We start from the raw sequence: 10,580 nt of genomic DNA, 5'->3' as shown, positions 1-10,580 counted from the left end.
ATCAGTCGGCAGCATGAAATAACAACCCAACCCTCATCTATTCCTACAGCGCGCTTCTTTCCTTCCGCCTGCATCAATCGGCCGCATGCAATCACGACCTAACCCCCACCTATTCCTACAGCGCGCTTCTTTCTTTCCACCTGAATCAGTCGGCAGCATGAAATAACAACCCAACCCTCATCTATTCCTACAGCGCGCTTCTTTCCTTCCGCCTGCATCAATCGGCCGCATGCAATCACGACCTAACCCCCACCTATTCCTACAGCGCGCTTCTTTCTTTCCACCTGAATCAGTCGGCAGCATGAAATAACAACCCAACCCTCATCTATTCCTACAGCGCGCTTCTTTCCTTCCGCCTGCATCAATCGGCCGCATGCAATCACGACCTAACCCCCACCTATTCCTACAGCGCGCTTCTTTCTTTCCACCTGAATCAGTCGGCAGCATGAAATAACAACCCAACCCTCATCTATTCCTACAGCGCGCTTCTTTCCTTCGCCTGCAATCGGCCGCATGCAATCACGACCTAACCCCCACCTATTCCTACAGCGCGCTTCATTCTTTCCACCTGAATCAGTCGGCAGCATGAACTAACAACCCAACCCTCATCTATTCCTACAGCGCGCTTCTTTCTTTCCACCTGAATCAGTCGGCAGCATGAAATAACAACCCAACCCTCATCTATTCCTACAGCGCGCTTCTTTCCTTCCGCCTGCATCAAGTCGGCCGCATGCAATCACGACCTAACCCCCACCTATTCCTACAGCGCGCTTCTTTCTTTCTCCTGAATCAGTCGGCAGCATGAAATAACAACCCAACCCTCATCTATTCCTACAGCGCGCTTCATTCCTTCCGCCTCCATCAATCGGCCGCATGCAATCACGACCTAACCCCCACCTATTCCTACAGCGCGCTTCTTTCTTTCCACCTGAATCAGTCGGCAGCATGAAATAACAACCCAACCCTCATCTATTCCTACAGCGCGCTTCTTTCCTTCCGCCTCCATCAATCGGCCGCATGCAATCACGACCTAACCCCCACCTATTCCTACAGCGCGCTTCTTTCTTTCCACCTGAATCAGTCGGCAGCATGAAATAACAACCCAACCCTCATCTATTCCTACAGCGCGCTTCTTTCCTTCCGCCTCCATCAATCGGCCGCATGCAATCACGACCTAACCCCCACCTATTCCTACAGCGCGCTTCTTTCTTTCCACCTGAATCAGTCGGCAGCATGAAATAACAACCCAACCCTCATCTATTCCTACAGCGCGCTTCTTTCCTTCCGCCTCCATCAATCGGCCGCATGCAATCACGACCTAACCCCCACCTATTCCTACAGCGCGCTTCTTTCTTTCCACCTGAATCAGTCGGCAGCATGAAATAACAACCCAACCCTCATCTATTCCTACAGCGCGCTTCTTTCCTTCCGCCTGCATCAATCGGCCGCATGCAATCACGACCTAACCCCCACCTATTCCTACAGCGCGCTTCTTTCTTTCCACCTGAATCAGTCGGCAGCATGAACTAACAACCCAACCCTCATCTATTCCTACAGCGCGCTTCTTTCCTTCCGCCTCCATCAATCGGCCGCATGCAATCACGACCTAACCCCCACCTATTCCTACAGCGCGCTTCTTTCTTTCCACCTGAATCAGTCGGCAGCATGAAATAACAACCCAACCCTCATCTATTCCTACAGCGCGCTTCTTTCCTTCCGCCTGCATCAATCGGCCGCATGCAATCACGACCTAACCCCCACCTATTCCTACAGCGCGCTTCTTTCTTTCCACCTGAATCAGTCGGCAGCATGAAATAACAACCCAACCCTCATCTATTCCTACAGCGCGCTTCTTTCCTTCCGCCTCCATCAATCGGCCGCATGCAATCACGACCTAACCCCCACCTATTCCTACAGCGCGCTTCTTTCTTTCCACCTGAATCAGTCGGCAGCATGAACTAACAACCCAACCCTCATCTATTCCTACAGCGCGCTTCTTTCCTTCCGCCTGCATCAATCGGCCGCATGCAATCACGACCTAACCCCCACCTATTCCTACAGCGCGCTTCTTTCTTTCCACCTGAATCAGTCGGCAGCATGAACTAACAACCCAACCCTCATCTATTCCTACAGCGCGCTTCTTTCCTTCCGCCTGCATCAATCGGCCGCATGCAATCACGACCTAACCCCCACCTATTCCTACAGCGCGCTTCTTTCTTTCCACCTGAATCAGTCGGCAGCATGAAATAACAACCCAACCCTCATCTATTCCTACAGCGCGCTTCTTTCCTTCCGCCTGCATCAATCGGCCGCATGCAATCACGACCTAACCCCCACCTATTCCTACAGCGCGCTTCTTTCTTTCCACCTGAATCAGTCGGCAGCATGAACTAACAACCCAACCCTCATCTATTCCTACAGCGCGCTTCTTTCCTTCCGCCTCATCAATCGGCCGCATGCAATCACGACCTAACCCCCACCTATTCCTACAGCGCGCTTCTTTCTTTCCACCTGAATCAGTCGGCTGCATGAACTAACAACCCAACCCTCATCTATTCCTACAGCGCGCTTCTTTCCTTCCGCCTCCATCAATCGGCCGCATGCAATCACGACCTAACCCCCACCTATTCCTACAGCGCGCTTCTTTCTTTCCACCTGAATCAGTCGGCAGCATGAACTAACAACCCAACCCTCATCTATTCCTACAGCGCGCTTCTTTCCTTCCGCCTGCATCAATCGGCCGCATGCAATCACGACCTAACCCCCACCTATTCCTACAGCGCGCTTCTTTCTTTCCACCTGAATCAGTCGGCAGCATGAAATAACAACCCAACCCTCATCTATTCCTACAGCGCGCTTCTTTCCTTCCGCCTCCATCAATCGGCCGCATGCAATCACGACCTAACCCCCACCTATTCCTACAGCGCGCTTCTTTCTTTCCACCTGAATCAGTCGGCTGCATGAACTAACAACCCAACCCTCATCTATTCCTACAGCGCGCTTCTTTCCTTCCGCCTGCATCAATCGGCCGCATGCAATCACGACCTAACCCCCACCTATTCCTACAGCGCGCTTCTTTCTTTCCACCTGAATCAGTCGGCAGCATGAACTAACAACCCAACCCTCATCTATTCCTACAGCGCGCTTCTTTCCTTCCGCCTGCATCAATCGGCCGCATGCAATCACGACCTAACCCCCACCTATTCCTACAGCGCGCTTCTTTCTTTCCACCTGAATCAGTCGGCAGCATGAAATAACAACCCAACCCTCATCTATTCCTACAGCGCGCTTCTTTCCTTCCGCCTGCATCAATCGGCCGCATGCAATCACGACCTAACCCCCACCTATTCCTACAGCGCGCTTCTTTCTTTCCACCTGAATCAGTCGGCTGCATGAACTAACAACCCAACCCTCATCTATTCCTACAGCGCGCTTCTTTCCTTCCGCCTCCATCAATCGGCCGCATGCAATCACGACCTAACCCCCACCTATTCCTACAGCGCGCTTCTTTCTTTCCACCTGAATCAGTCGGCAGCATGAACTAACAACCCAACCCTCATCTATTCCTACAGCGCGCTTCTTTCCTTCCGCCTGCATCAATCGGCCGCATGCAATCACGACCTAACCCCCACCTATTCCTACAGCGCGCTTCTTTCTTTCCACCTGAATCAGTCGGCAGCATGAAATAACAACCCAACCCTCATCTATTCCTACAGCGCGCTTCTTTCCTTCCGCCTCCATCAATCGGCCGCATGCAATCACGACCTAACCCCCACCTATTCCTACAGCGCGCTTCATTCTTTCCACCTGAATCAGTCGGCAGCATGAACTAACAACCCAACCCTCATCTATTCCTACAGCGCGCTTCTTTCCTTCCGCCTGCATCAATCGGCCGCATGCAATCACGGTTGTATTAACGGAAAGTAGCCTACATACTTAGTATGTTAATTAATGAACGTAAACGTATTTAAAGGTGCTCTCGCCCTAAATATAAGAGCAGTCCCCCAATGTACGCCACCCTTCCACCCCATCGCGTACGCGGAGGGAGATCAGAGCATCCACAATCTGTATTGGCATCGGAGCGGAAGACCAGCCACACAGACTGGCTCCCTCTAACGTTTCACACGGACTAAACTAAGGCTACGTAGATGCCAACTCTAGAGCAATATGATCTCTAGATTAATATGTGTGCTGGACGTCACCATGCAACGAACGAAGACTCGCGGAAAGCTGCGAACGTGACAACGGCACACTGTACTTGGCCACCTAAAAGTGAAGCACATACGTACCTCTATCATCTTCAAAGAGGACCGAAGATGTCTGCCACCGTCTTGCAAAGTGCACAGCTCCCAGCACAGCTCTCTCTCTACGAAGAGCGCGACGAACCCCTGCTCGAACAAGATTTAGCACTTCTGCTACACTACGGATGCGGCCACCCTGTGCTGCAATGCAGCGAGAAATCCACACCTGGTAGTTAATCTCAACTGCCAGAAGGAGGAACTGTTTCCTATCGCGATGCGGGACGGGAGGCTGAAAGAGCGTTTGAATGACAGCCCACCGAATGTGTGACACACCGAACAGGACTTCAACTTTGTGCCATAGAGTATCGGGCACAAGACACTGATGAAACGCGTGTTCCGCAGTTTCGTGACAAGCACAGAATGGACAGAAAGGAGTGGTGACTCCGTACCGAGCCAGACGGTCCCGAAGCGGTAAAACGCCGTGTGCCAAGCGCCATTGCAGGCTAGCCCGACGTGCGTCGAACCAGCCCGCAGTGACAAGACGCCAAGCAACCTGCCGGGGCACACCAAGGCCCACAGCCGGCGGAGGCATGGCAAGAAGCTCCAAGAGAGATTTGTACAGTCGCTTCACAGTCCAGGTAGAAATGCGTTCACCCGGGTAGGACTCGCGCAGGCGCCGCATGGAGGAGGCATACTCCCTGAGGTGAGGTGCAACAAACTCAGACCGAGGCCTACTCAGCGAAAAAGCCGAAAAAAACCTGACATCAGGACCCAGGAGGAACTGTAACAGATCATGGGCAGGGTGGCACGGCTCCATGAGCGCATCAAAAATACCTTTAAGACCAAGGGCGAGACACTTGGTCTTCATATGTGGAACCCATAGGCCACCTAACTCCCGCTGCAGGCACATGCGGGCGCGTGACACCCATTCCACGCTGCCACCCCAGATGAAACGAAAAGCTGTGCGAGTAGCAGCTACCAAGATCTGACGAGGGGGAATAACGACACTGCCATGGTACCAGTACTTACTGAAAAACCATGAGGCGGCAAGACGGGCTCGACACGTGATAGGGAGCACCAAACCTCTGAGATCAGCAAGAACGGGGACACTGCGCTGGTGCACCCTCAGCCATGAGGACGGCGACAGTCCGCAACTATTAAAGTTATATCCTAGTATGCGAACATCGTCTTTAACAGGAATGCCAAAGGGCGCAGGGCACGAAGGGGTAGCATTAAGGAAGAGCAAAACACTCTTCGCCCGATTAATGCGCGCATTTGATACGTTGCCATAGGCATCTAGAACACCTAGGACAGCGGCAACAGAAGCTTCATCTCTAAGTATTAGAGATAGATCATCCGCGTACGCAAAAAGCGGAAGAGCTGTAGAGCCAGGTAGTTTGAGCATACGTGAAGGGAGGAAAGTTGCAAGAGACTCCAAAAGTGGACTAAAGACCATGGCGTAGAGAGCAGGAGACAAAGGGCAACCTTGCCGCACACCGGACTTTATTGGAAAACGGTCAGACAGAGCCCCATTTAGCCCACACATCCACAATAGCGTTTGTTGCGAAATGGCTGGAGCATATACTGAAATACAAGTTGTAGGGGCACGTTCATTATAAGAGTATTGCGGCGTAACACATTTCTAACGGTGAGGGGGTGCGTCTTTGCTGTTAATTCGTGTATGTGCAGATTCAAGGTATAACCAATAAAGTTTCTGACATTCCTTCCTGTCTAATATTGTGTTTTTAACTCAGGCTATTCTCTATAATGTGAGGAACTGCTGAGTGGAGCTGTAAAAGTGATCGAATTCTGTTGCTCGGCTAGTGTCACGCACAGATAAATACGTTGCATGGCCAGCAGCACGCGAACGACAGAGATATATAACGGTTTTACTTGTTCCCCCATATCTAGTTAAGGTTCACACAAGTTTTTGCTTGCTCTCAGCGCAAGAAAAAAGTTGCTGTACAAATAATGTGAAACATCACATATTTATCCGTATATCTCCAGGCGACTTCCTGGCGAAATCCCACTGATGTTCAATGGTTCAATCAGTGCCCAAAATCTGGTATATACTAGATCTTGAACGGATACCTCGGGGATGCAGGCTTTTCAAACATCCAAAGTGCGATATCCTACAGACGTCCCTGGGACATCAGTTATTTACTAAGTAAAACAAACTCGAATGCTGTTTTGGGATATGCCACAGATATCGCATGGATGTCCAGATATTCAGGACGTTCACCTACCTTGTAGGGATATCCTAGGGATATTGGTGGTTTACTGGGGGAGGGGCGCGGTCGGTTTCGAAGAGGTGGTCGTATGGAGTGCCGGGCATCTTAGCAAGATATGTTCTTCTCCTGTATCGCATAGGATGCATATCGGGGGATCCTTTCCAAAAAGTTCGGAAAGCCTCTTCCTCGTTAGTAGTGAACCCGTTCGGGCCTGAAATAGTAGTCCACTGGCTCTGTCTCCTTTGTAGAATTTCGCTGGGGCTGGTGCCAGCTTGTTTGCCGCGTACTTGCTCATACTCTTCTTTTTTGTTACAGTTGAGTGCCATATGTCTTCTTCTATGGGGTTCATTTCCCTTTTTATTTTCCTGTTCCATTCGTATTCGTTTTTGGTGAGATGCCTGTTGGTGTCTTTGCTGTAGATGCGGTCAATGTGATTGATTCTTTTTATCCAATTAGTGCGGACGTTCGTGTACCGGAGGTAGCGAAATATTCGTGTTATAAGTGTGTCATTGGGCCTGTGGACTAGCCTACCTAGGTATCGGCTCTTCGATCGTGCTTCCCGGAACAAATACGTTGACCAGCCTAACTCTCCCTGGATGGCCGGATTTGATGTAGCAAAGGAGCCATGGAGAATCCACCTCCCAATCTCTCGTTGTTGTCGTTCCAGTTGTTTCATTGTATCGTAGGTGAAGCAGACGACATCGTTGGCATACGTGGCCGCCGGCACGGCAATGGTCTTCCATAGTAGTTTGCCGACCTCGTATGGTTGGTAGGAGTGACGCGATAGATGCCAAATTTGGCCTTTCTTTTGGTTGATTTTGCGGATGATGTTTAGCTCGTGTTGGTGTAAGTAGTCCCTTCTGTTTTCTATCGTTACACCTAGGTAGGTGTACGAATCGGTGGACTCCAGCTCGAAATTTTGGAGGTGAAATGTTGGCACGGTAGGTGATGCAGCGAATTTCATTATTTTTGATTTCTCTTGATTTCTCCCGTCCGCACGATCCGCTAGGGGCGCTACTCATCGGCACGCGAGATCTGCACCACGATTGGACGATGAGAATTTGAATTCTGAACGCACAGAAGCGTATGTACGACCACGGCACCACGGCCGCTCGATGGAAACTGAGTACTCATCTTCCATCGAGCGGCGGACGTGGTACGACCACGACCTACTAGATTATAACGACCACGTCAGGCGCACCCCTCCCATGCGCCGCATTTTTGGAAGGCAGCGGTGGCGCTTCTGATCGTCCTTGTTATTGCTTCCTCAACTTCTACAATACTTTGTACTTCAGCTTACCTTAGTATTTCTGTACAAGCTGTGAACTTCCACAGATGTTTCATTCTGAGGTTGATTATCATCATCATTCTACGCGTTTTCATAGGAGCTATCGCTGTCGTCTGCTACGGTTGTCGTACATACGCTTCTGCGAGTTCAAAATTCAAATTTCCATCGTCCAATCGTGCGCCAGTCTGCCAGGGTGCGTCAGTAGCGCCCCTGGCGGATCGTGCGGACAGGCACCTCATAGGGTTTGCTGATTGTGACATGGTCGTTATAATCTAGTAGGTCGTGGGTACGACTACCGTAGCAGACGACCAGACGACACAAGCGTTTGCCGGAAGGAATGCACCTCCACCCGATTGGACATTGTGTATGACGTCATGCTCAAACCTCATTGGAGAAAATCGCCGGCAGCGTCGTCTGCTGCTCTGTCTAGCTCCACGTCCCGCTTGTTTGTGTGATTGGTGTATGAATCACGTGGTTTCAGGATTCTGTCGAATTTTTGGTATGTAGGAACGGGAAAAAGGGTGCTGAAGTCGCAAAAGTCATGCAGGATTGGGAGTCACTGCTTCGCTTCGATGGGTGTAACACGAGAGGAAGGAAGCGCTGGTGCACGAGTAAAGGTGCGAGAACAGCACACAAGACACAGTGTTGACCCACAGTGTTTTCAGCTGACATCCAACGAAAACGCAAATATTGCAGGTATAGTGTGCTGCAGTGACGGAATGCATTTCATATTACAATAGGGTCTGACCATTCAGGTTACAATCGATGCCATCACGTCCATCAACAATTAATTCTGCGAATAACGAGAATTAATTGATTGTGAGACGGCGGAGAAGAACGTCCTGTACCCTTGTGGTTTGCAGTAAAGTAAGATATTCATGTTGTCAAAGGTGTAGCTTCTGCTCCAGGGTGGCTTCAGAGATGGAATGACATGAAAGATGTTCCTTCGAAGCTGGTTCTGAGCCAGCTGGAAGTTTATTCTGTCTCTACAGTCCATTTTCAAGTGGATTATGGAAAGAGTAATCGGTTTCCACTTGAAATCCTCTTGCAAGTGGGTTCCAAACATTCGGGCCAGAAAATTATTAAATAGACGGCTCATCATCTCAAGGTCAAGATCAATGTGTGTATTAGTATAATTTATGCGTGAGGAGCCTTTAGACACATTCGGCAACGAGCTGCCCACACCTATAGCTGTTGCCTAGAGGACGCAGAGATTTATTTGGTGGCGGTATAGGGGCATCGCGGTACTTTTTCAATTTTGTAGCAACGCTAGTTTTTTGTGGAGTAGTGGTGTTCCGCGTTTTGGCGGTAAGCGCAGGACGCTTTTCGGTTCCTCATTGTAAATAACATTTATCTAGTCGCTCACAACCTGACATGTGCGTAAAATAGTTTTGTATGGTTTAGGACAACTTAGTCGAAAATGTTGTCTTTTGTATATTTACTTGTGCGCCATGCGGCACAAAATATGTTCACATATATGTTCCTTCACATATCTAGCACCTTGTAGTGTACACTAAATGGACATGAAAAAGTCGCAAGAGTGTAAGAAAAGTAAAGTAAAGTGAAAAAAGAAAAAGCATAGCTGTCCCAAACAAGTCCGGAGACGACCTCAGCTATGACAGATAGGACGGTTAACCCGATAAAGTGAAATCTCGCCGTATTTGTATGGCATTTTTCGTGTCCATGTAGATAGCACGTGTCGCTATCAATGGGCCCCACCAAGAGGAGTGTGCAAATGATAAAGTCTACAATTTATCGCCGATTCCGGAGGTCAGTGGCTGGAATCGGTCGGGCTAGTACGCAGCTCTTGGTGTTGCCGGCGAGAAACAGGTGACTTTTTTTTTCCCCTCCCCCTTGGCTCCGAAATTTTGTGGGAAAAGACGCTGTTGATCTGCTTTGGAATTTTGAGACGCAGTCGAATGGGTTCGTGTTGTACGTTCGTAGATTGTGTACTCGCATGAGACACTTTCTTTGATCATGTCACATGAGAAATATTGCCGTGAGATACTCTCCAACATATTATATTTTCGTGAAGAAGATGATGGTATGACGGATTCACAACTCTAGCTAACTCCCGCTAGGAGTAGCCATGCGAGCAAGAGTGACTTTTTCTAACCAAAGAGTTATATAACCACAGTTAGAGAATGGCGCAATTGGTACAGAATGAAACATAAAAAGTAACTTGTATATCTCTGATTTCTTGAACGTGATCCGTCATGTGCGCTTAGGAGGCAAAGACACCTCGGCACAACTAACCTAACCTAACTAGACGCTCCCTACATTTCACAAGATGGCAACCTCCAAATCCGTTCGGCTCAGCCTGCTGTAAAAGTGCTTCAGGCGTGTTATTGGAAAGCATATAAAAAAGGTATTATTCTTAGTTTCCGTATATGACCCTCTTTCACTCGCATATGTTTCACCCTCGAGGAATTGACGAGGAATGCAGGCTTGACCACCAGCTCCATGCAACTTTTACTGAGGATTGCTTGCCGCACAGCAAAGTAACAAACACATCACCACAAACACCAGAGAGAAGAGTCCCTCTTTCTGAATACACATTACGATTTGACACAAATCGCAACTTGAGCATCCGCCATCTTGAGCGCTCACAGGTGCTTTGTGATCGGATCTGATGTGATCTGATGGCTGACTATTTCCTTAATACTGGCAGAGCGACGGTCCTACATATAAGCGTATCAAAGAATAGCAAGCCCACAACATCAAAAACCAATTTTTGACATTTTTTATTTACAGCTGCAGCTGAAAATCGCTGCTTACACACGTGACTTGAAGTTTTCTTGTTGACTCAATGACGTACAT

This window comes from Ornithodoros turicata, chromosome 1 (assembly GCF_037126465.1).
Source record: "Ornithodoros turicata isolate Travis chromosome 1, ASM3712646v1, whole genome shotgun sequence".
NCBI classification, from domain to species: Eukaryota; Metazoa; Arthropoda; class Arachnida; order Ixodida; family Argasidae; genus Ornithodoros; species Ornithodoros turicata.
The sequence above is the reverse complement of the archived record's forward strand: the minus strand, read 5'-3'. Positions refer to the sequence as shown.